Source organism: Enhydra lutris, unplaced genomic scaffold (assembly GCF_002288905.1).
Source record: "Enhydra lutris kenyoni isolate GAN:26980312 unplaced genomic scaffold, ASM228890v2 scaffoldscaffold57, whole genome shotgun sequence".
Taxonomy (NCBI): domain Eukaryota; kingdom Metazoa; phylum Chordata; class Mammalia; order Carnivora; family Mustelidae; genus Enhydra; species Enhydra lutris.
This window is the reverse complement of record NW_019154141.1, coordinates 11,747,813-11,770,221: the sequence shown is the minus strand read 5'-3', so window position 1 is coordinate 11,770,221 and position 22,409 is coordinate 11,747,813. Positions and strand designations below refer to the sequence as shown.

General features: G+C 39.4%; 1 protein-coding gene across 2 annotated transcripts in view; it reads right to left on the bottom strand.

Annotated features, from left to right (window-relative positions):
* Nucleotides 1-22,409, bottom strand: part of LOC111158137 (gap junction protein gamma 1) — a 32,453-nt gene that overhangs the window by 7,600 nt on the left and 2,444 nt on the right. The window contains exon 1 of one of the 2 annotated variants that reach the window (XM_022520018.1): nt 3,190-3,271. The exons of the other annotated variant lie outside the window; for it this stretch is intronic. The gene's annotated coding sequence lies outside the window, so the exon portion shown is untranslated. Of the gene's footprint in view, nt 1-3,189; nt 3,272-22,409 lie in introns of those variants that run through there. 2 annotated transcript variants of the gene reach the window in all.

Genomic DNA, 22,409 nt, shown 5'->3' with positions numbered 1-22,409 from the left:
AAAAAAAAAAAAATAAATTATGTCAATTTGTATGTTGATTTTTAAAGATGTTATTTATTTATTTGTCAGAGAGAGAGGGAGAAAGGCAGGGAGAGGGAGAAGCAGGCTCCCCGCTGAGCAAGGTGACTGATGTGGGGCTCAATCCTAGGGCCTTGGGATCACAACCCGAGTTGAAGGCAACACTTAACTGATTGTCACCCAGGTGCCCTGAAAAAAATTTTTTTAAGATTTTATTTTAAAGTAATTGCTAAACCCAACATGTGGCTCAAACTCACAACCCCAAGATCAAGAGTTGTATGCTCTACTGAGTCAGCCAGGTGCCCCAGGCGCCCCTCAGTTTTTGTTTCTAATGTATCAGGACACGGTTATCCCATATCTACCCCCCTTCACTATTTCTAGACTTTTGCCCATTTATTTGGAGAATGTATTCTCAACATAGTATAGACATTAACCATCTGACCTTTAATGTAAACACTTCAGTTTATCGTCTTGCTTCAAATTTTATTTTATATAGTCTCATCGATCAATTTCTTGATTAAATTCAAAGGTGGAAAAATTATTTTTTCTAGAATGAATTTTTAAGTAAAGAATACTGCAATTTGGGCACCTGGGTGGCTCAGTGACTTAGAGCCTCTGCCTTCAGCTCAGGTCATGATCCTAGGGTCCTGGGACTGAGCCCCGAATCGGGCTCTCTGCTCAGTGGGGAGCCTGCCTCCTCCTACTCCTCTTTCTCTCTGCCTGCCTCTCTGCCTACTTGTGATCTCTGTCAAATAAATAAATAAAATCTTAAAAAAAAAAAATCTTAGAAGAGGGGCTCCTGGGTGGCTCAGTTGGCTGAATGACTGCAATGCAGGCACACCATGTAAAATCTTTTTTAAGATTTTATTTCTAAGCAATCTTTACACTCAATGTGGGGCTCAAATTCACAACCCTGAGATCAAGAACTGCACACTCCACTCATCCAGCCAGATGCCCCTTTGGTAACTCTTTTACAGGTAAAGACCCAATTTCCCTATCACATAAAGAGTTACGAAAAAGAGAAAACAAAACAACCCAAACTTACAAACAAAAAACCCCACCCAATAATCCAACAGAAAATAGGCAAGGTACACAAACAGACATTCCATGGCAAAACCCCCTATAAGTTCACCTTAAAAAAGATGCACAACATGGATGAACCTTGAAAAAATAAAGCTAAGTGAAACAAGTCAAACACAAAAGAGCCAAACTTTATATGACTCCATTTATATGAAATGTAAATCCAGAGACAGAAAGATTAGTGGTTGTCTGGGGCTTTGAGAAATAGAACGTGACTATTAATGGATACAGGGTATCTCTTTGGGATGATGAAAATTTGACAGCGGTGATAGCTAAACAACCTTCTGAATACACTAAAAATCACTAACTGTACACCTTAAAAGGATGAAATTCAAGGCATGTGAATTATATCTCTAAAATAAAACTACTTTGAGATATAATTTTTCTATCACGTTGATAAAAAAACAGTTGGGGAGGCTATGGAGAAATAGATATTCTCATACATCATTGATGGGAGTGGTATAACTTCTGATGGCAATTTGGCAAGATCCAACAAAAGTATAAATGCACCTATCCTTTGACCTGTAATCTCACTTTTGGGAATAATCACATTATTTTTATAATGGACTCAAATGTCCACTATCTAGCTAATGGTTAAATTCACTATGGTCTATCTACACAAATAAGGAAGAATGCTCTCCCTGTATAGAAAGACATCCAAGACATTTAATCTGTGGAAATAGCAAGGTATGTAAGTATATATTTAGGCATGCCTTTTATGTAGAGAGGAAAAAAACCCCAATGTGTTTTTCCTTTTATTTCTATAAAGACACACAAGGGGGCGATGGGCTGGCTCAGTTGGAAGAGCATGGGACTCTAGATCTCGGAGTTGTATTTTCGAGCCCCACACTGGGTGTAGAGACTACTTAAATGAATAAACAAACTTAAAAAAAAAAAAAAAATGTAGGAGAGTAAGGAGGACACGGTAGAATCAACACTTTTGATTATATATCTTTTTAATTTTTATTGTTTTTTAATTTTTTTAAAAATATTTTATTTATTTGAGAGACACACACAGAGACAGAGAGAGAGCAGTGGAAGGGTAGACAGAGAAGCTGACTCCCCACTAAGCAGGGAGCTCAATGCTGTATTTGATCCCAGGACACTGGAATCATGACCTCAGCTGAAGGCAGATGCTTAACCAACTGAGCCACCCAAGTGCCCTATATATATATATATATATACATATATATATATACATATATATATATATTTTTTTTTAATTTACTTGAGAGAGAGAGTGCGTGCGCAAGCAAGCACAGGTAGGGGCGGAGAAAATCTCAGATTCCCTGCTGAGGGTGGAACCCAACATGGGGCATCAACTCAGACCCCGAGATCATGACTTGAGCTGAAACCAAGAGTCAGTCTCCAACAGACAGAGCCACCCAGGTGCCCCTATGCATCCTTTAATATTGTCTTGTTTTTTTTGAACTAAATGAATATATTAGCTTTTAAAAGAAAATACCTCTAAAGGCATTCCGTGCCCTATAGAATAAAGTCTGCTTGAGATTAAAAAAAAAATTCTTTTGTAACTTTTTAACAAATTCTTCTTCAAAAACCTGTTTTGTGTTCATCTTAATGTGTTTTACTTCAAATTGAAGAAATTCATTATTTGTATTAATTCACACTATGCACTTTCATATATGATTTGTTATGATTTGTTGTTTCCTCTATTAAATCCACTTCCCCTGAGGCACATGGGTGGCTCAGTCAGTGAAGTGTCCGCCTCCCCACACTGCCTCTCACACTCCCTCTGCTTGTGTTCCCTCTCTCGTTGTGTGTCTCTCTCTCAAATAAATACATACAAATAAATAAATAAAAATAAATAAATAAATTTAAATCTCTGCTCATTGACTTTTCCTCAACCTTAAGTATTCTCTACTCCCACCCTGAGATCACGAGTTGCACGCTCTATCAACTAAGCAAGGCAGGCAGCCCTCCTCCACTTTAAAATGTCTTTCCACAATTTCTTACCTGGAAAAATTTCATCCTTTAAGATCTCAAAGGTCAATTCAAGTTTCCTTGACCTCCTCAATCAACCACCCCCTAAAGCCCATAATAATTCTTCATTCCCCCAATACCAGGACTTACTCTATTAAATCAACATTAGTGATACTGGTTTCTTCTGCTGGAATAGGAGTTCCTTGATGTCTTGAAAGTCTATGTTTCTTTAAATTTTCTGGACACTTAGCTCCTAGTATGCTGCCCAGGACACAAAAGGCACTCAATGAATGTGTGCTATATTAAACAGAAGATTTGAATGAATATGTATTAAGTAGAAAATGTAAACCATGTTCACTGATAAAATCATATTTCAGGACAGAATACAATGAATAGTATAAAAGTAAGAAACGTGAAAATACTTAGAGAAGGAAGTGCCTGGGTGACTCAGTCAGCTAAGTGTCTACCTTTCACTCAGGTCATGATCCCAGGGTCCTGGGATGGAGCCCTGAATCAGGTTCTCTGCTCGGTGGGTAGCCTGCTGCTCCCCATCCTTGTGCTTGTTCAAGTCAAACAAACAAATAAACAAAATCTTAAACAAAAACAAAAAAAAAACCCCAAAACCTCAGAGAAGGGAAAGAGACTAATTTTTTTTTTAAGATTTTATTTGAGGGGCGCCTGGGTGGCTCAGTGGGTTAAGCCGCTGCCTTCGGCTCAGGTCATGATCTCACGGTCCTGGGATCGAGTCCCGCGTCGGGCTCTCTGCTCAGCGGGGAGCCTGCTTCCCTCTCTCTCTCTCTCTGCCTGCCTCTCTGTCTACTTGTGATCTCTGTCAAATAAATAAATAAAATCTTAAAAAAAAAATAAAGATTTTATTTGACACACAGAGAGAAAAATCACAAGAGGGCAGAGAGGCAGAGTGTGTGTGTGTGTGTGTGTGTGTGTGTGTGTGTGTTTACAAGGGTCAACGTTTTGGGCCAGTCTCTCTTCAAAAATTCTAAACTTTTGATCTGTATTACCAAATTACCCCCCCAAAAAGCTGGTGCCTACTTATATCTCCAGTACTAGAGTATGAGAATGCTGGTTTCCTCACTCCCTCACCAATGATTTAAATATATATATATATTTTAAAGATTTTATTTATTTGACAGAGATCACAAGTATGCAGAGAGGCAGGCAGAGCGAGAAAGAGAGAGAGGAGGAAGCAGGCTCCCCGCAGAGCAGAGAGCCCGATGTGGGTCTTGATCCCAGGACCCTGGGATCATGACCTGAGCCGAAGGCAGAGGCTTAACCCACTGAGCCACCCAGGTGCCCCGATTTCAATATATTTTTTAAGAAACAAAGTTCCGGTTAATAGGAGTTTAAATTGGGGCACCTGGGTGGTCCTGGGATAGAGTCCACATCAGGCTGCCTGCTCGGCAAGGACCCGGCTTCTCCCTCTGCCCTGCCATGACCCCTGCTTGTTCACTCGCAAGCTCTCTCTCTCTCTCTGACAAACAAATAAATAAAATCTTAAAACAAACAACCCATAAGATACATCACATCACCCATCAGAATGTATATCACAGAACAAGAAAAGAACAAGTGCTGACAAAGCTGTGGAGAAAGTGAAACCTTTGCTGGGAATCTAAAATGGTGCAGCTGCTACAGAGAAAACAGTATGGTTATAATTTCCTCAAAATATTAAATATACAACTACCGTATGATCCAGCAATTCTCCTTCTGGGTATATACCCGAAGAAACAAAAGCAGGGACTCAAACAGATTCTGTATACTCATGTTCACGGAATTATTCACACGGGCCAAAAAAGGTAAGAAGCAACCCAAGTGTCCACTGCCAGATGAATAAACAAAATAGGACATTTCATTAATATACAATGGAATGTTCTTCAGCCTTGAAAGGAAGGAAATTCTGACACATGGATGAAGCTTGACAAAATTATGCCAAGTGAAAGTCAGTTACAACAGGACCAATGTTATATGATTCCAGTTACATGAAATAGCTACAATAAGCAAATTCATAGGAACAAAATAAAATGGTGATTGCCAGGAGCTGAAAGGAACAGGGAACTATGTTTAATAGGTACAATTTCTGTTGGTAAGATTCAGAAGTTGGGGAGATGGTTGCATAATGATGTAAATTTACTTAATGCCACAGAACTGTACACGTAAAAAAATGGGTAAAATGATAAATTTTATGTTAAGTATATTTTACCACAATAAAAAAGGATAAAGAAAGTTTTAGACGATGGGGCACCTGAATGGCTCAGTCAGTTAAGCATCTGTCTTCAGCTCAGGTCATGACTCCAGGGTCCTGGGATCCAGCCTAAGTTGGGCTCCCTGCTCAGTGGGGAGCATTCTTCTTCCTCTCCCTCAAATAAATAAATAAAATCTTAAAAAAAAAAAAAGTTTTAGACTAAAATTCATTCACGCAATTGGTACTCACCTACCATCAAGAAGCTTGCAATCTAGCAGTTTATAGGAAATTTACACTTTTTAAAAAAACTACAGTTGTATTCAAGAGATATTGAATATACAGTTATATAAATTTAAAAAATTAAAAAAAAAAGTTATATATGCCAAGCAACAAAGGAGTAGAGGAAGCTAACTAGAATCATCTGTTAAAGTTTAAACATTTTATTTTTTTAAATTTTTATTTTTTTTTAAAGATTTTATTTATTTATTTGACAGAGAGATCACAAGCAGGCAGAGACGCAGGCAGAGAGAGAGGAGGAAGCAGGCTCCCCTAGAGAGCAGAGAGCCCAACGCGGGGCTCGATCCCAGGACTCCGAGATCATGACCTGAGCCGAAGGCAGCAGCTTAACCCACTGAGCCACCCAGGCGCCCCAAAAGTTTAAACATTTTAGAGTATAGTGACACTACAGGGAAATGCTTTACTTTTCAGTTTATCTGATTCATTTTTTCCACTGCAAGCTCTTTACTATTATGTTGGCCACAAAAAACAACTGTTAATCTAAAAATATCACTTTAATATACATATATCTTTGGAAATGACTCTCTAGTACTCATGTTAAAAAAGCTCCCAAGGGTTCCAGATCAACAATTAAAAAACCCAGTAACTTGTCCCTTGTCAATTTTTAATCTTACTAAACTATTATAACAGGAAATTTAAAATTTTAAAGTAGGTAGTGCTGTTCTAAATGTTTTCCAAATCCAACAACGAAGTCCAAATGGGTCAGAGCCAAGCTTTAATCTCCTTCTAATTAAAAAAACAAACAATACCCCAAACCCATCATAAGCCAGATTTTAAAATCTTAGTTTCTTTTTAAAATAAAAACAAAGTCCAGGATGAACTAAAATTAATTTTCTAGAATAGTCATTCCTAATGTTGAATTTTATGAAACCAAGATGAAGTAAGCACTGAACTAGGAGCCAAGAGATTTTAACAGGCATTTCAGGAGTATTTCTTACCATTTTTTCATTTGTAAAATAAGTGGAGAATATCGGATGATTTCTAAGGTCCTGTCTATTAACACTTGATGAAAATCACCTCAGGCAGAATAAAATTCAAAACAAAACAAAACAAACAAACAAAAAAAAACAACCAACAAATTATGTGGAATTCAGAACTCTAGGGAGCAAGAAAGAGGTGAACTAACTGCAGTGAAATTAACAATGATAAGATGTCAAAGTGTCAAGAAGGCACTTCCCAAACAAGTCATCCCAGAAAATCTGTGGTTGAATCAAGCTAAAAGATTTCAATACTGACTCACCATGATTCTAAAATATTAACTATCTGGGTATCCTGGGTCACAAGCTGAGCAATCCACTAAGAATCGTGCTAGTGACTCACACTCCTGAATGAGACTGCTTTATGTACAGAGACAAGGAATCAATTAAAGGGTTTACAATGAAGTTTTGTTCAACTGGAATGTTTTAAGTGGAAGTTAATTCTGCATGAGCGGTAATAGATGTTTAATAACTAGCTAGTGACAATTTCCAAGCAAAAGCATTATGGCAGTTCACTAGCAAACAGTAATCTATGTATTACAAACATAAAAACAACTTGTTTTCAAAAGAGCTCTTGGCTATGGACAGTATTTGAGAAACACAATATAATTTGTTGTGAGTCGAATTATAAGACCTAGTAGAGAGAATGTAGTTTGAAATCTTGGCTCTACTAACCAACGAGGATACAAAATACATCACTGTGGGCTGAAGTGTCAATTTGTGCTGGCAAAAAGCCACTCTACTGGGATCTAAGAACCTTCAGGAACCAGCTGGAGAAGTATGAGGAACCTGGGAATAATGCATTCATTCACATCCTAAGTGGTACTATCTTCATGTAAAAAAGGACAGTATTGGTACACTTGCCCAAAACAGCTTGAGTTTAGGTCAAATCAACTGTCTGAATAATCATCACTCTAGGAGAATGAACACCTCTAAGACAAAACAAAAATGTGTAACATTTCCAGTATGACTAGGTTCACAGCATAAAATATGCAAAAAAAAAAAAAAAATACTATCATCCACTAATGGGGAGGGCAGTCTGGTATAACCTCTCTGGGAGGTACTGTGGTTAATACTTACTGGGAACTTTAAAGTGTTTACATTCTGGGGTGCCTGGCTGGCTCAGTCAGAAGAGCATGCGACTCATTCAACTCTTATCTTGGGGTCGTGGGTTCAAGCCCCACGCTGGGTACAGAGACTACTTAAAAAAAAAAAAAAATCTTAGAAAAAAAGAAAATATTAAGGTGTTTATATCCTTTGATCAGTAACTTCACATCTAGTAATTTATCTAAAATAAATGACCAGGGTGCCTGGGTGGCTCAGTGGGTTAAGCCTCTGCCTTCAGTTCAGGTCATGGTCTCAGGGTCCTGGGATCGAGGCCCGCATCGGGCTCTCTGCTCAGCAGGGAGCCTGCTTCCTCCTCTCACTGCCTGCCTCCCTGCCTACTTGTGATCTCTCTCTCTCTGTCTGTGTCAAAATGGATGAATAAAATCTTAAAAAAAAAATAAAATAAAATAAATGACCAAAAATAAGACAAATTTTATGCAATTTAGGATATAACCTCATGACAAAATATTGCACAACTACTATAAATATTGTTTTAGAGTAGGTATCACAAAATTCAAATGTACACAATTATCTAAAGACAAAAAAAGAGACTAGTGGTTGCCTAGATCTGAAAGGTATGGGACAAGGGGAAACAGGGAGTGATCCCCAGTAAGTAGGGGGTTTCTTTTTGGACAATGAAAATATTCTAAAATTAAATTGTGCCATGGCTACCCAACCCTGATAACACATTGAAAATTTTGAATTGTACACTTTAAATAGGTTAACTGTAAAGGGTATGAATTATATCTCACTCAAGATATTTAAGGTATTTTTAAAACATCTAGATACCAGTGAGGAGATGAAAGTAACCAAAATAGAAAAATGGGGCCTGGAAAAAATACCAGCCAAAGTGGGGGCTTACTGCTTATTAACTACAGCTATGGAGCTACCAGACGGTTATATCCTCTTTTTTTTTTTTTTTTTTTTTTTTTTTTAAATTTATTTATTTGAGGCGCCTGCGTGGCTCAGTCTTAAGTTAAGTGCCTGCCTTTGGTTCAGGTCATGATCCCAGAGTCCTGGGACTGAGCCCTGCATCAGAATCCCAGCTCAGCGGGAAGTCTGCTTCTCACCCTTCCACCCACCCTGCTTGTGTTCTCTCTCTCACCATCTCTCTTCTCTGTCAAATAAATAAATAAAATCTTAAAAAAAAAAAAAAAAAAGATTTTTTTATTTTTGGGGGGAAGAGAGAGAGCATGTGCGTGCAAGTTCGGGAAAGGGCAGAGGGAGAGACTCTTCAAGCAGACTGCCTACTCAGCAGGGAGGACGACCTGGGGGGCTTGATCTCACAACCCATGAGATCCTGATCGGAGCCAAAACCAAGTCAGACGCTCAACCAGCTGAGCTACCCAGGCACCTCAAGACTTCCATATCTTTTAAAAGTCTTTGACCTGGATGTTTATGTCAAGTCTGATTTTTTACAATTTTTTAAAATTAAATTATTTTAAAGATTTTGTTTGAGAGAAAACACCAGCACAAGCAGGGGAAGGCAGAGAGAGAAGCAGACTCCCCACCGAGCAGGGAGCCTGATGTGGGGCTCGATCTCAGGACCCTGGGATCATAACCTGAGCCGAAAGCAGACCCTTAACTGACTAAGCCATCCAGGGGCCCTGATTTTTTTTTTTTTTTTTAAATTTTTGACTGAAGTGGAAAATAACTAGAGAAAGGTGTATAAATGTAAGCGCGCAGTTCAGTGAATTGTCACAAATCAAACATACCCTGTAATCAGCATTAATCAAGAACGTTACCATCCACCCACAGCCACAATCACACCCAAGGGAAACCACCATCCTTCCTCCAACAGTACATGTAAGTTTAGCCCAGGGATAGTTGTTTAAGAGACTGTCCTATGACCTATAGGGTGTTCTGCAGCATTCCTGGTCTCTTCCAGTTGTGGCAACCAAAGATGTCTACACATTGCCAAATCCCCCTTGGGGTACAATATTATACCACATTGAGACCCACCTGTTTACCTGTTCTTGAACTTAATATAAATGGAATCATACAAAATGGGCTTTCTTGTATCAGAATCACAAAGAATAGAATCTTTTATGTCTGACTTCTTTTGTTCAGCATCTGTTGAGAGTCACCAATTTTACTAAAGCTAAAGCTCTAGTCTGTTCATTCTATTCTCTTTACTGTATTATTATTATATAATACAATTATATATTATTTATATATATTATATATTTATATATATTATATATATTATATATATTATATATATTATATATTTATATTATATATTATATATATTATATATTAATTATATATATATATTATATATATATATAATTATATTATATTGTGTGAATGTATCAATGTATCCATTCTACTGCTGATGGGCATTTGAGCGGTTTCCAGTTTTGAATATTATGAATAATGCTACTATGAACATTCCATGTATGTCATTTGGTGAACCCGTGTATGAATTCCTGTTGAATACCTAGAAGCAAACTGTCATGTCAGCTTCCACAGGTTAGTACTTTTCCAAAGAGGGTTGTATCAATTTACATTCTCTCTTGTCTCCTTTTCGTTCACGTCAGCAACTAACTATAATATATATAAATTACTATATAATATAAATTATATATTATATATATTTTGCAGGGGAGGGGAGATACAGAGCCCGATCTCAAAACCCTGAGACCATGACCTGAGCCAAAATCCAGAATTGGACACTTAACTGACTGTACCACCCACGTAACCCAACACTTAAATAATATTGAGCCAGATAATCTTGTTGGCTGTATAAAGCCTGTCAATTTGTGACCTGTTTAAAAAGAATATTTCATCATGTGGGAAAATGCTCCTATGTAGCAGAGACAAAAACCAACCAAACAAAAACCCTCCAGTAATAATATGTCTGAATGGAAATACACCAACACTGACAATGGCCTTTGAACAATTTCTATTTGCTTTTCAGTATTTTCTATAACAAACATGTAATAAAGGAGTTGGAAAAGCTTTTTTCTATGCAACAAAAGCCCTGAGGGAAATTTAAAAAGTACGTCAGGGCACAAATTTCATATTTGCACACATTCATAAAGACCTAATTAAGTAATGGGTATAGCACAGAAAAGTGTTAACTATCTCATAAAACCTTTGATACAGTTACTACACCCCCCTGCATAAAGGGGTCCAAGACAGAACTTACATAAAATTCCACTCCAGAGTAAAACAGAGTCTAGAAGGTAATTCGTAATTTGTAAGGATATATCAAAAGATAGCACTATTCTTTTTTTTTTAAGTTTTTTAAAAAGTTTATTTATTTAAGCAATCTCTACATCTAACGTGAGGCTCAAACTCATGACCCTGAGATCAAGCGTCAGGTGCTCTATCAACTGAGCCAGCCAGGCACCCCAGAAGACTAGTATTCTGACATGATGTCATATATCCCAACTTACTATATCATAGTATTGCTCTTTACATTCCTTTAGAAACACTATACAATTATTAAGGGGTGTCTGGGTGGCTCACTTGGTTGGGTGTCTGACTTCAGCTTGGGTCACAATTTTGGAGTCCTGGGATGGAGCCCCGTGTCAGGTTCACTGCTCAGCAGGGAGTCTGCTCCTCCCTCTCCCTCCAACCCTTCCCCCTGCTCATGCTCCCTCTCTCTCTCAAATAAATAAATAAATAAATAGATTTTAAAATGGTCCAGAAGCAACATGGAAAATTAACATATCCAACAGTCCCTTGAACAGTTGTTGCCACTGCTATCTGCTTATTGAATGTCTGCTACTGAGTATTTGGAAAGAGTTACCTTATTTGGGGAAATTATTATTAAAATGCCACCAAAAACTTAACCAGTCTCCATTATTTATTTTTTTAAGATTTTATTTATTTAAGAGAGCGAGATAGCAAGTAAGCATGCACAGGAGCAGGGAGGGGGCAGAGAGGAAGAAGCAGACTCCCTGCTGAGCTGGGAGTCCTGACTCAGGGCTTGGTCCTAGGACCCTGAGATGGTGACCTGAGCCGAAGTCAGCTGCTTAACCAACCAAGCCACCCAGGCGCCTCCCAGTCTCTATTATAAGTGAGTTCTAGTAAATCTTTATTTGACATGTGAAAATGTTATAAAACTCATACTTTCTGTCCTAATCACTCCACTTCATTTTTTTCTCCTTCATATCAAGGATACTTCTGTTGGGCTAAGAATATGCCCATGAGATTCAGTATAAACCCAAGAGATTTCTCCTGAGAGAAAATACTAAATGCTAACATGCTGATTATTTAAAACAAAATCATCTATTACTTTAAGGCTTTGAAGATTAGCTAAACTGGAATCTAGTAAGACCACTATTCTGAGCACAGATTTCATCTCCATTTTCCTACCTCAAAAAACCATGCCAGTATGTATGTAATTTCAAACCACAAAGAAAAAAAAAACAAAAACAAAAAACAAAAAACCAACAGTTTTCTGTGGCACATAAATAAAATACAGCAGGAAATTTTTTCTTTTTTTTTAAAGTAAGCTCTAGGGGCACCTGGGTGGCTCAGTGGGTTAAGCCTCTGCCTTCAGCTCAGGTCATGATCTCAGGGTCCTGGGATCAAGCCTGGCATCGGGCTCTCTGCTCAGTGGGGAGCCTGCTTCCCCCTCTCTCTGCCTGCCTCTCTGCCTACTTTGTGATCTCTCTCTCTGTCAAATAAATAAATAAAATCTTAAAAAAAAAAAAAGAAAAGAAAAGAAGTAAGCTCTATACCCAAAGTGGGGCTTGAACTCACAACCCCAAAATCAAGGGTCGCATGCCTCACTGACTGAGCCAGCCAGGTACCCTGGTAGAAAATAAACTTCTATTAAGAGCATTCTGGGGGTGCCTGGGTGGCTCAGTGGATTAAAGCCTCTGCCTTAGGCTCAGGTCGTGATCCCAGGGTCCTGGGATCGTGCCCCACATTGGACTTTCTGCTCAGAAGGGAGCCTGCTTCTGCCTGCCTCTCTGCCTACTTGTGATCGCTCTCTCTGTCAAATAAATAAATAAAATCTTAAAAAAAAAAAAAAAAAGAGCATTCTAGTGGGGTTTTAGTCTGTTAAGCACCTGCCTTCTGGGAGGTCATGATCCCAGGGTCCTGGGATCAAGCCTCATGTGGGGCTCCCTCAGTGGGGAGTCTGCTTCTTCCCCTCCCTCTGCCCTTTCCACAAGCTTGTACTCTCTCTCTCTCAATTAAGAAAAAAAAAAAAAAACCATTCTACTATGGGTTCCAAATGCTAAGATGGGAATGGTGCCGGCTGGTGGAGCCTGGGACTCTTGATCGTGGCATAGTGAGTTCGGGCCCCACACTGGGTGTTGTAGAGCTTTTTTTTTAAAAAAAAAAATATAAGGTTGATTTAAATTTCTCCCTGAACTAGTAACCATAATGAACTGGTAATCAAAATAAATCTAATCAGTAGAATGCTTTGCAAGGTATGTGTATATAATTTCCTTCCCAGGACACATCTCAATCATAAACATATTTTGCCATCCTCTTTTCTCAGTTCAAGTAATAGGATACAACGGCTTCAGATACACAATTCAGTAAAAGAACTGAGATGCTCCCCCAATTCCTAACAATCTTTCCAAACTAAAAAAACAAAAACAAAAACAAAAAAGAAACCAAAACCTATTCCTAAGTAATTCTGAGAAACGCACATCTGCTTGACCTGCTCAACCTACAATAAATACAAAGCTTTCACTCTGAATAACAGAACATGAACATCTACTACTGAATTGGAACATTAAGGTCAAAGCAAGCTAGTTGAGTTAGACACACAAACAACAAATTCCCCTTCAGAAAGTATTACACGGTTTCTCTCACGAAACATTCTTTATACAAATCTAGATAGGCTAGTCAAGGGGTACCTGGCTGGCTGAGTCAGAAGAGCATGCGGACTCTTGATCTTGTGGTTGTGAGTTGGAGCCCCCATGTTGGATGTAGAGATTACTTAAAAATAAAATCTAGGGCGCCTGGGTGGCTCAGAGGGTTAAACCTCTGCCTTTGGCTCAGGTCATGATCTCAGGGTCCTGGGATTGGGCCTCACACTGGGCTCTCTGCTCAGCGGGGAGCCTATTCCCCGCCCTTCTGCCTGCCTCTCTACTTGTGATCTTTCTCTCTGTCAAATAAATAAAAAAATTTTTTAAAAATCTTTAAAAAAAATTTTAAAAAATGCTTTAAAGACTGAAAACTGGGCGCCTGGGTGGCTCAGTTGGTTAAGCAACTGCCTTCGGCTTGGGTCATGATCCCAAGATCCTGAGGTTGAGCCCTGCATCCAGCTCCCAGCACAGCAGGGAGCCTGCTTCTTCTCCCTCTCCCTCTGCTGCTAACCCCTGCCTGTGCTCTCCTGCTCTGTCAAATAAATGAATAAAAAAATCTTAAAAAAAAAAAAAAAAAGCTTAAAATACTACATATTCTTGGATACAAAAGCCATCATAAGATATTAGTTTTCCTTAAACTGATCTAAAATGTAATGCAATCTTGATTTCTAAAAATGCCAATCAGATTTCTTAGGAAGCAGACAAATTGATTCTAAATTTAATGTGAAGGGGTGACTGGCTGGCTCAGTCAGAAGAGCCTGTGGCTTTGATCTGGGGGTCGTGCATTTGAGCCCACATAGGGTGTTAAGATTACTTAAAAAAAAAACAAAAAACAAAAAACAAAAAAAAACTTAAATAAATCAAAGAATGAGTAAATGAATAAATGAATAATAATAAATGAATAAACACATTTAACATGAAAAATAAAGTTAAGAATGGTTGGGAACTTTTTCTTTGAGATTTAATTTACTTATTTGACAGAGAGAAAGCGAGAGAGGAAACACAAGCAGGGGGAGTGAGAGAGGGAGAAGCAGGCTTCCTGCTGAGCAAGGAGCCTAATGTGGGGCTTGATCCCAGGTCCCTGTTATAATGACCAGAGCCAAAGACAGACGCTTAACAACTGAGCCACCCCGGCGCCCCATTTGGGAACTTTTCTTTTCTTTTTTTTAAGATTTTATTTATTTATTCGACAGAGATCGCAAGTAGGCAGAGAGGCAGGCAGAGAGAGAGGAGGAAGCAGGCTCCCCGCCGAGCAGAGAACCCGATGCGGGGCTCGATCCCAGGACCCTGGGATCATGACCTGAGCCGAAGGCAGAGGCTTTAACCCACTGAGCCACCCAGGCGCCCCTTGGGAACTTTTCTTAAAGAGTAAGAAGGGTATACAAGCTTCTCTAGATATAGATTATAAAACTAATCATTTTAAAAGGTGTAACTGGCAAAAAGATAAACAGATCAATGGGATGGAACATAACACAAAGTCCAGAAGATCAAAATACATCTGGAAATGTAATGTATGATAAGGTGGCATTTCAAAGCAATGGACAAAACATGGAATATTTAATAAATGGTAATAAACTACCATGGGTAGCTCTCTGGAAAAAATTAAAGTTGGGTCTTTAAATTCCAGATGATGGGCACCTGGGTGGCTCAGTTGTTAAGCGTCCGCCTTGGCTCAGGTCATTATCCCAGGGTTCTGGGATAGAGCCCTACATGGGCTCCCCGCTCAATGGGAAGCCTGCTTGTCCTTCTCCCTCTCCTCCTGCTTGTGTTCCCTCTCTTGCTTTCTCTCTGTCAAACAAATAAATTCCAAATGAATCAAGGATTTAAAATTAAAAACAGGGTGCCTGGGTGGCTCAGATGGTTAAGCATTTGCCTTCAGCTCAGGTCATGATCCTGGGGTCCTGGGATGGAGCCCCACAGTGGGCTCCTGGCACAGAGGGGAGTCTGCTTCTCCCTCTCCCTCCCCCCTACTCATGCTCTCTCTTTGTATCTCTCTGTCTCAAATGGATAAATAAAATCTTAAAAAAAAAAAATTAACATGTACTGAGGGTTTACTAATATGCCAAGCACACCTTTAAAGAACTAAAAGTTGAATTAAATTAAAAACAATGGCAGTTAGAAAAAACAATGGACATTATTTTTCCTTGATAATCTGAGTAGAGAAGACTTCTAAAATGATACAAAAACCTAAAGGTCAAATGAAAGAAATGACAAATTCAATTATACACAGTGTAATTTTTGGAAAGCAAAAAATAAATACTGTAAACAACTCAAAAGATATACTGAATGCTTAAAATGATTTGCAGCTCTCAGAATAAAAGGTTTTATTTCTCTAACACATAAAGAACTCTAACATCAATAATAAAAAAGGGCGCCTGGGTGGCTCAGTGGGTTAAGCCTCTGCCTTCGGTTCAGGTCATGATCCCAGGGTCCTGGGATTGAGCCCCACATTGGGCTCTCTGCTAAGCAGGGAGCCTGCTTCCCCCTCTCTCTCTGCCTGCTTCTCTGCCTATTTGTGATCTCTCTGTCAAATAAATAAATAAAATCTTTTAAAAATAATAATAATAATAGGGGCGCCTGGGTGGCTCAGTGGGTTAAAGCCTCTGCCTTCGGCTCAGGTCGTGATCTCACGGTCCTGGGATCGAGTCCCACATCGGGCTCTCTGCTCGGCTGGGAGCCTGCTTCCCTTCCTCTCTCTCTGCCTGCTTCCCTGCCTACCTGTGATCTCTGTCAAATAAATAAAATAAAATCTTAAAAAAAAAAAAAAATAATAACAAAAAAGACCACTCAATAGAAAAATGTGCAATGGATAGAGAGAGGTCTCAGAAAAAGAAATATATATATATATTTTTAAGATTTTATTTATTTGAAAGAGAGTGACAGAGATAGCGAGAGAGAGCACAAGGGGGGAGAAGAGAGAGAAGCAGGCTCCCACTAAGCAGGGAGCCCCTCATGGGGGTTGATCCCAGGACGCTGGGATCATGACCTCAGCCGAAGCAGATGCTTAACTGCCTATGGCGCCCCGGAAATATAAATGGTTTTTAATAATATGTAGAAGATACATAATATCACTTGTAATTAAAGACTTACAAATTAAAACTACACCAACATACTACTTTTCATTTATCCAAGTGGAAAAAATTTAAGAACTGACAGCCAATCACTGATAAGGAAGAATACAGAATAGGGTATATATATGGTGAGGTTAACTGGTTATATGAAGAACACACACCCTTTTTGACCCAGCAATTCCAATTCTCAATGTTCATCTAATAAATATGCTTACAGACATAGAGTATTCACTGTAGCACTGTTGATAATGTGCTGGAAAAAATTTAAAAGTCTATCTGGAAGGGACTGGGTAAACAAATTACAGCACATCTGGTAGTCAAAAAAGTATGAGACACCTCTATCTCTAATGATAGGAAATAAACTAAGGTATATTAGCCAACAATGCAGGCTGTAGAACAGTGCATACAGTATGCTACCATTTATGTGTATGTGTGGAGAATTAGAGTCCATGGATACCGCTAGAGGAATTCACAAAAAAGGGTAAATAATAATTGCTTCAGCAGAAAGAAAACGAGTGAGAAGAGAATAAAGGAAGACTTACTTTTCACTGCAAATCCTTTTATACCTTTGGGATTTTATAATACCTAATACATTACCTACTCCAAAAAAGCAATTTAAAAAAAGTCTTTCGTAAAGATTGTATTCATTTATCTGACAGAGACACAGTGAGGGAGGGAACAACACAAGCAGGGCAGCAAGCAGAGGGAGGGGAAGCAGGCTTCCCGAGGAGCTGAGAGCCCAATGTGGAGCTCAATCCCAGAACCCCGGGACCACGACCCAAGCCGAAGGCAGACGCCTAATGACCAAGACACTCAGGTGCCCACCCCTGAAAAGCAATGTTTAAAAAAGTCTACAGGGGCACCTGGGTGGCTCAATGAAATGGGTTAAAGCCTCTGCCTTCGGCCCAGGTCATGATCCCAGAGTCCTGGGATCGCATCCCGCATAGGGCCCTCTGCTGAGGAAGCGGGGAGCCTGCTTCCTCCTCTCTCTCTCTGCCTGCATCTCTGCCCACTTGTTATCTTTGTCCAAAAAAAAAAAAAGAAAAAAAAAAAAAAAAAAAAAAAAAGAAAGAAAAAGAAAAAGAAAAAAGTCTACAAAGTAAAATACAAGTGCAAAACTATCAACATTGGCCATAATGTATAAACTGTCCCAGTTTCTTGGGACATTAATTATACTGAAGCTTGTCCCAGCAAATAGGAAGAAGAAATGAAAATCAGAACTAGGTACAGAATGTCAAAGAAAAAACCCAATCTTCAATTTCTTTATTACATCTGACAGCCTGCCTAAGCCATGATTATTTTCCTGGAAGGCAAGTGTACCCATTGTGTATATTATACCAGTGGTGACCACTGTGTTTCTGGTCTACTAAAACTGCTGAAGATTCCTCAGGCCATGGCTATTAGCAAGTTTACATCAATAAATATTTACCAAGGAACTAACACTATATTGGCATATAAGACCAACAGAGCAAAAAACAACATAAAATAATGAGGCTCTTTTCTTATTTTTTTTAAATTTAAAAAAATTTTTTTTATTATTTTTAAAGATTTTATTTATTTATTTGACAGAGAGAGAGAGATCACAAGTACACAGAGAGGCAGGCAGAGAGAGAGGGGGAAGCAGGCTCCCCGCTGAGCAGAGAGCCCGATGCGGGGCCCAATCCCAGGACCCCGAGATCACGACCTGAGCCGAAGGCAGAGGCTCCAACCCACTGAGCCACCCAGGCGCCCCTTCTTTTCTTTTTTAATAAAGATTTTATTTATTTACTTACTTGAGAGTGAGTGGATGAGGGGCAAAGGGAGAGGGAGAGCGAGAAACTCAAGCAGACTCTGCACTGAGCTCAGAGCCTGACGTGAAGCTCAATCTCACGACCTCAGCATGACTATCCTCAACTGCCTGCACCACCCAGGTGCCCCAATAACGAGGTTTCTAATTAGAAGAACAAAAGCTTTGTCAGAAGTACTTTGCTACTGGGACGCCTGGGTGGCTCAGTTGGTTGGACGACTGCTTTCGGCTTAGGTCATGATCCTGGAGTCCCGGGATCGAGTCCCACATCTGGCTCCCAGCTCCACGGGGAGTCTGCTTCTCCCTCTGATCTTCTCCTCGCTCATGCTCTCTCTCACTGCCTCTCTTTCAAATAAATAAATAAAATCTTAAAAAAAAAAAAAAAAAGTACTTTGCTACTATCAGCAATTACAAATAATTAATAATTAATTATTAATTACAAATAAGTAATTGTTGAATACAGATACGAACTACGAGCTAGGTGCTGTGATACTGGGCTGCCCAAGACAGATATTACTCCTGACTTTATGAAATATACAGAACAGACTAATGGTGAAATAGGCATTATACAAATAATTAATCAATATTATGATAAACCCTATAAAAGAGAAGTGCAGCATGCTATTAACTGAATCTAGGAGGATCAGAAGATTTCTCCACAAAACTGCTATGTAAGGGGCGCCTGGGTGGCTCAGTGGGTTAAGCCTCTGCCTTCGGCTCAGGTCATGGTCTCAGGGTCCTGGGATCCAGCCCCACATCGGGCTCTCTGCTCACCAGGGAGCCTGCTTCCTCCTCTCTCTTTCTCTGTCTACTTGTGATCTCTGTCAAATAAATAAATAAATAAATAAAAATCTAAAATTAAAAAAAAAAAAAAAAAAAAGAACCTGCCTTTGGCTCTGGTGGTGATCCCAAAGTCCTGGGATCAAGCCCTACATCAGGCTCCCTGCTGAGGGAGAAGCCTGCTTCTCCCCTCCCACTCCCTCTACTTGTCTTCTCTCTCTCTCTGTCAATTAAATAAATAAATAAAATCTTAAAAAGATAAATAAAAATAAATTTAATTAGTAATTACTTCTGGCAAGGAGGTCTACAATGGAGGTTGGGGAAAGGAGGATGCAATCAGGTGGGGAAACACCTGAACTTTACTGGCAATATTTTATTTTCCTAAGCGGCAACGTGGTTATGTTAAGTATTTATTGTAGTATTATTTATTACTTTTTCTATCTTAAATATCTCATACTACCCCCCCCCTTAAAAACAAGAGTGAATGTGATAAGACCATTTATAATTGACTGTAATAATCCTAGGAAAAGGTGACCTAGACTAGTATGGAGAGACTAAAGGTAGAGAAAAATCACAAGTCTGGCCTCAGTAAGTTGTTGATAGAGCCACTTAATTAAATAGTACAGTGAAGAAGGTCTAGGTCTGGAGCCAAGATCGAGAGGTCAGTCTGCGCATCTCGAGCAGAGTGCCCCTTGAAACTAAGTACAGACGTTGAGTAGGCAGCTGGGATCAGAAAAGAAGTTTGGGAGGCAGACAAAAATCTGGGAATATTCAAAATACATGTTTTTTGTTTTTTAAGATTTTATTTATTTATTTGACAGAGATCACAGAGAAGCAGGCAGAGAGAGAGGAGGAAGCAGGCTCCCCGCTGAGCAGAGAGCCCGATTCGGGGCTCGATCCCAGGACCCCGAAATCATGACCCGAGCCGAAGGCAGAGGCTTCAACCCACTGAGCCACCCAGGCGCCCCCAAAATACATATTGTAACTGAAGCCACAGAATGGATGATATCAGAGGACTAAGACTTGAGAAAGTCCATCAATTAAATATCTGGTAGAGGGGAACCTGAGTGGCTCAGTCGGTTAAGCGTCTGCCTTTGGCTCAGGTCTTGATCCCAGGCTTCTGGGATCAAGTCCCTCATTGGGCACCCTGCAGGCAGCCTGCTTCTCCCTCTCTCTCTCTCATGAATGAATAAAATCTTTAAAAAAAAAAAAAAAAATCTGGTCGAAGAGGATGGCAGGTGGCGGCCAAGGGGACTTGAAGGAATAGCCAGAGAGCAAGGCGGTAAAATCAGAAGCCAGGAGATAAAGAGTACTTCAGGAAGAAATTTTTGAACAGAAATAAACACCTATTGGGATGCCTGGGTGGCTCAGTTGGTTAAGTGTCTGCCTTCCACTCAGGTCATGATCTCAGACTCCTGGGATTGAGCCCTATGTCTGGCTCCCTGGGAGTCTGCTTCTCCCTCTGCCCCTCCCCACCTTGTGCTCATCACATGCATGCTCTCTCTCTCAAATAAATAAATAAAATAAAATATTTTTTTAAAAAAGATTTTTATTTATTTGTCAGACAGCACAACCAAGGAGCAGCAGGTAGAGCAGGCAGAGGGAGAAGCAGGCTCCCCACTGAGCAAGGAGCCCAATGCAGGACTTGATCCCAGGGTTCTGGGATCATGTGAGCTGAAGGCAGATGCTTAACCAACTGCACCACCAAGGCACCCCAGTAAATAAAATCTTAAAAAATGGAAATAAAAATAAAATAAAATAAAATAAACACCTATTCTGAAATGGGCATTTAGGAACCTGAGGTTCAAGAATGAGTCAAATGGAATTCCCTAAAAACAGAAAGTTCAGATCTACCTTATTCTGAACATCCCCCCCCCCGCAAATGTTATAACTCAGTTAAGTAATAATAAACTCAGTCAAAACTGATAAATCGTACAAAGATGTAGATGAAAATAATCTTTGTAACTATTTAAGATTTGAACATCCAGTTTAGAGATTAAAGGATAATAGGGATGTATGAAGTTTATTCCATTTCTATACAGAAAAAACAAAAATTTACTCCAAAATCCTGTACATTTCTTTTTTTTTTAAGATTTTATTTATTTATTTATTTGACAGAGAGAGAGAGAGAGAGAGAGAGAGAGCACAAGCAGGCAGAGAGGCAGGCAGAGGCAGAGAGAGAAGCAGGCTCCCCACTGAGCAAGGAGCCCGATGCGGGGCTCGATCCCAGGACTCCGAGATCATGACCTGAGCCGAAGGCAGCGGCTTAACCCACTGAGCCACCCAGGCGCCCCCAAAATCCTGTACATTTCTTTTGTTTCAAATATTTCAGAGAATTCCCAAATTGCTAAACCTTTCATCATGTTAAACTGAAAGCATTTTGAGAGCAAAAACCACACAGTATTCATCTTCAGCATCTTACAGCATTCTCAAATAACTGAATGGAAAACAAACAAACAAACCAAAAAACTTCCCTAAATGAATGAACAGCCACTGAGTACTTTTGTCCAAGTTGTGCTGACACTATAAGCAATACAGATCAAAAATACAAACTTTAACTGAGGGCTCTACTCATTCCACAGAACATTCTTTTCTCAGAAATAAAATGGATCTGCCAAGGGAAAACCCTTCGGGCAGCACATTCCACAAACAGGCTTCAATGACAAACTTGAAGGCTGTCAACCCCTCCAATGTTTCCAAAATTCAAGAATGTACTACTACAGGGACGCCTGGGTGGCTCAGTTGGTTAAGCCGCTGCCTTCGGCTCAGGTCATGATCCCAGCGTCCTGGGATCGAGTCCCACATCGGGCTCCTTGCTCAGCAGGGAGCCTGCTTCTTCCTCTGCCTCTGCCTGCCATTCTGTCTGCCTGTGCTTGCTCTCTCTCCCTCTCTCTCTCTCTGACAAATAAATAAATAAAATCTTAAAAAAAAAAAAAAAAAAAAAAAGAATACTACTACAGTATGCCAGACAGTACTGTCTGGTCATTCATTCTAAAGAGCAGCAGAAAATAGCAATGCTCAGACTTAAAAGAATAAGTCCTTATATTTCCACAAAAACTAAGCTCATCAGTTGCAGTAGTTACGTCTGAAAATTGCTGGCACTTAGCTGATATCAACAGTTCTGAACTGTGTTTTAGGTTAATGATATCAAATAAAATCTATTATCATATGTATTCTCAAAGAAATGGTCTAAAAAAAAAGTAATCCCATTTTTCTTTGCCTAAATTTTTTTCAGATATTTTGGATAGAAGCCACACATGTTTCTATGCAACAAGCACCAATTAATAAAAATACATACATTTGCAAGTAAAAAAAAAAAAGAAAGCACCGATTTGGAAATAAAGTATACTCCCAGTTGCACTAACTATCCAG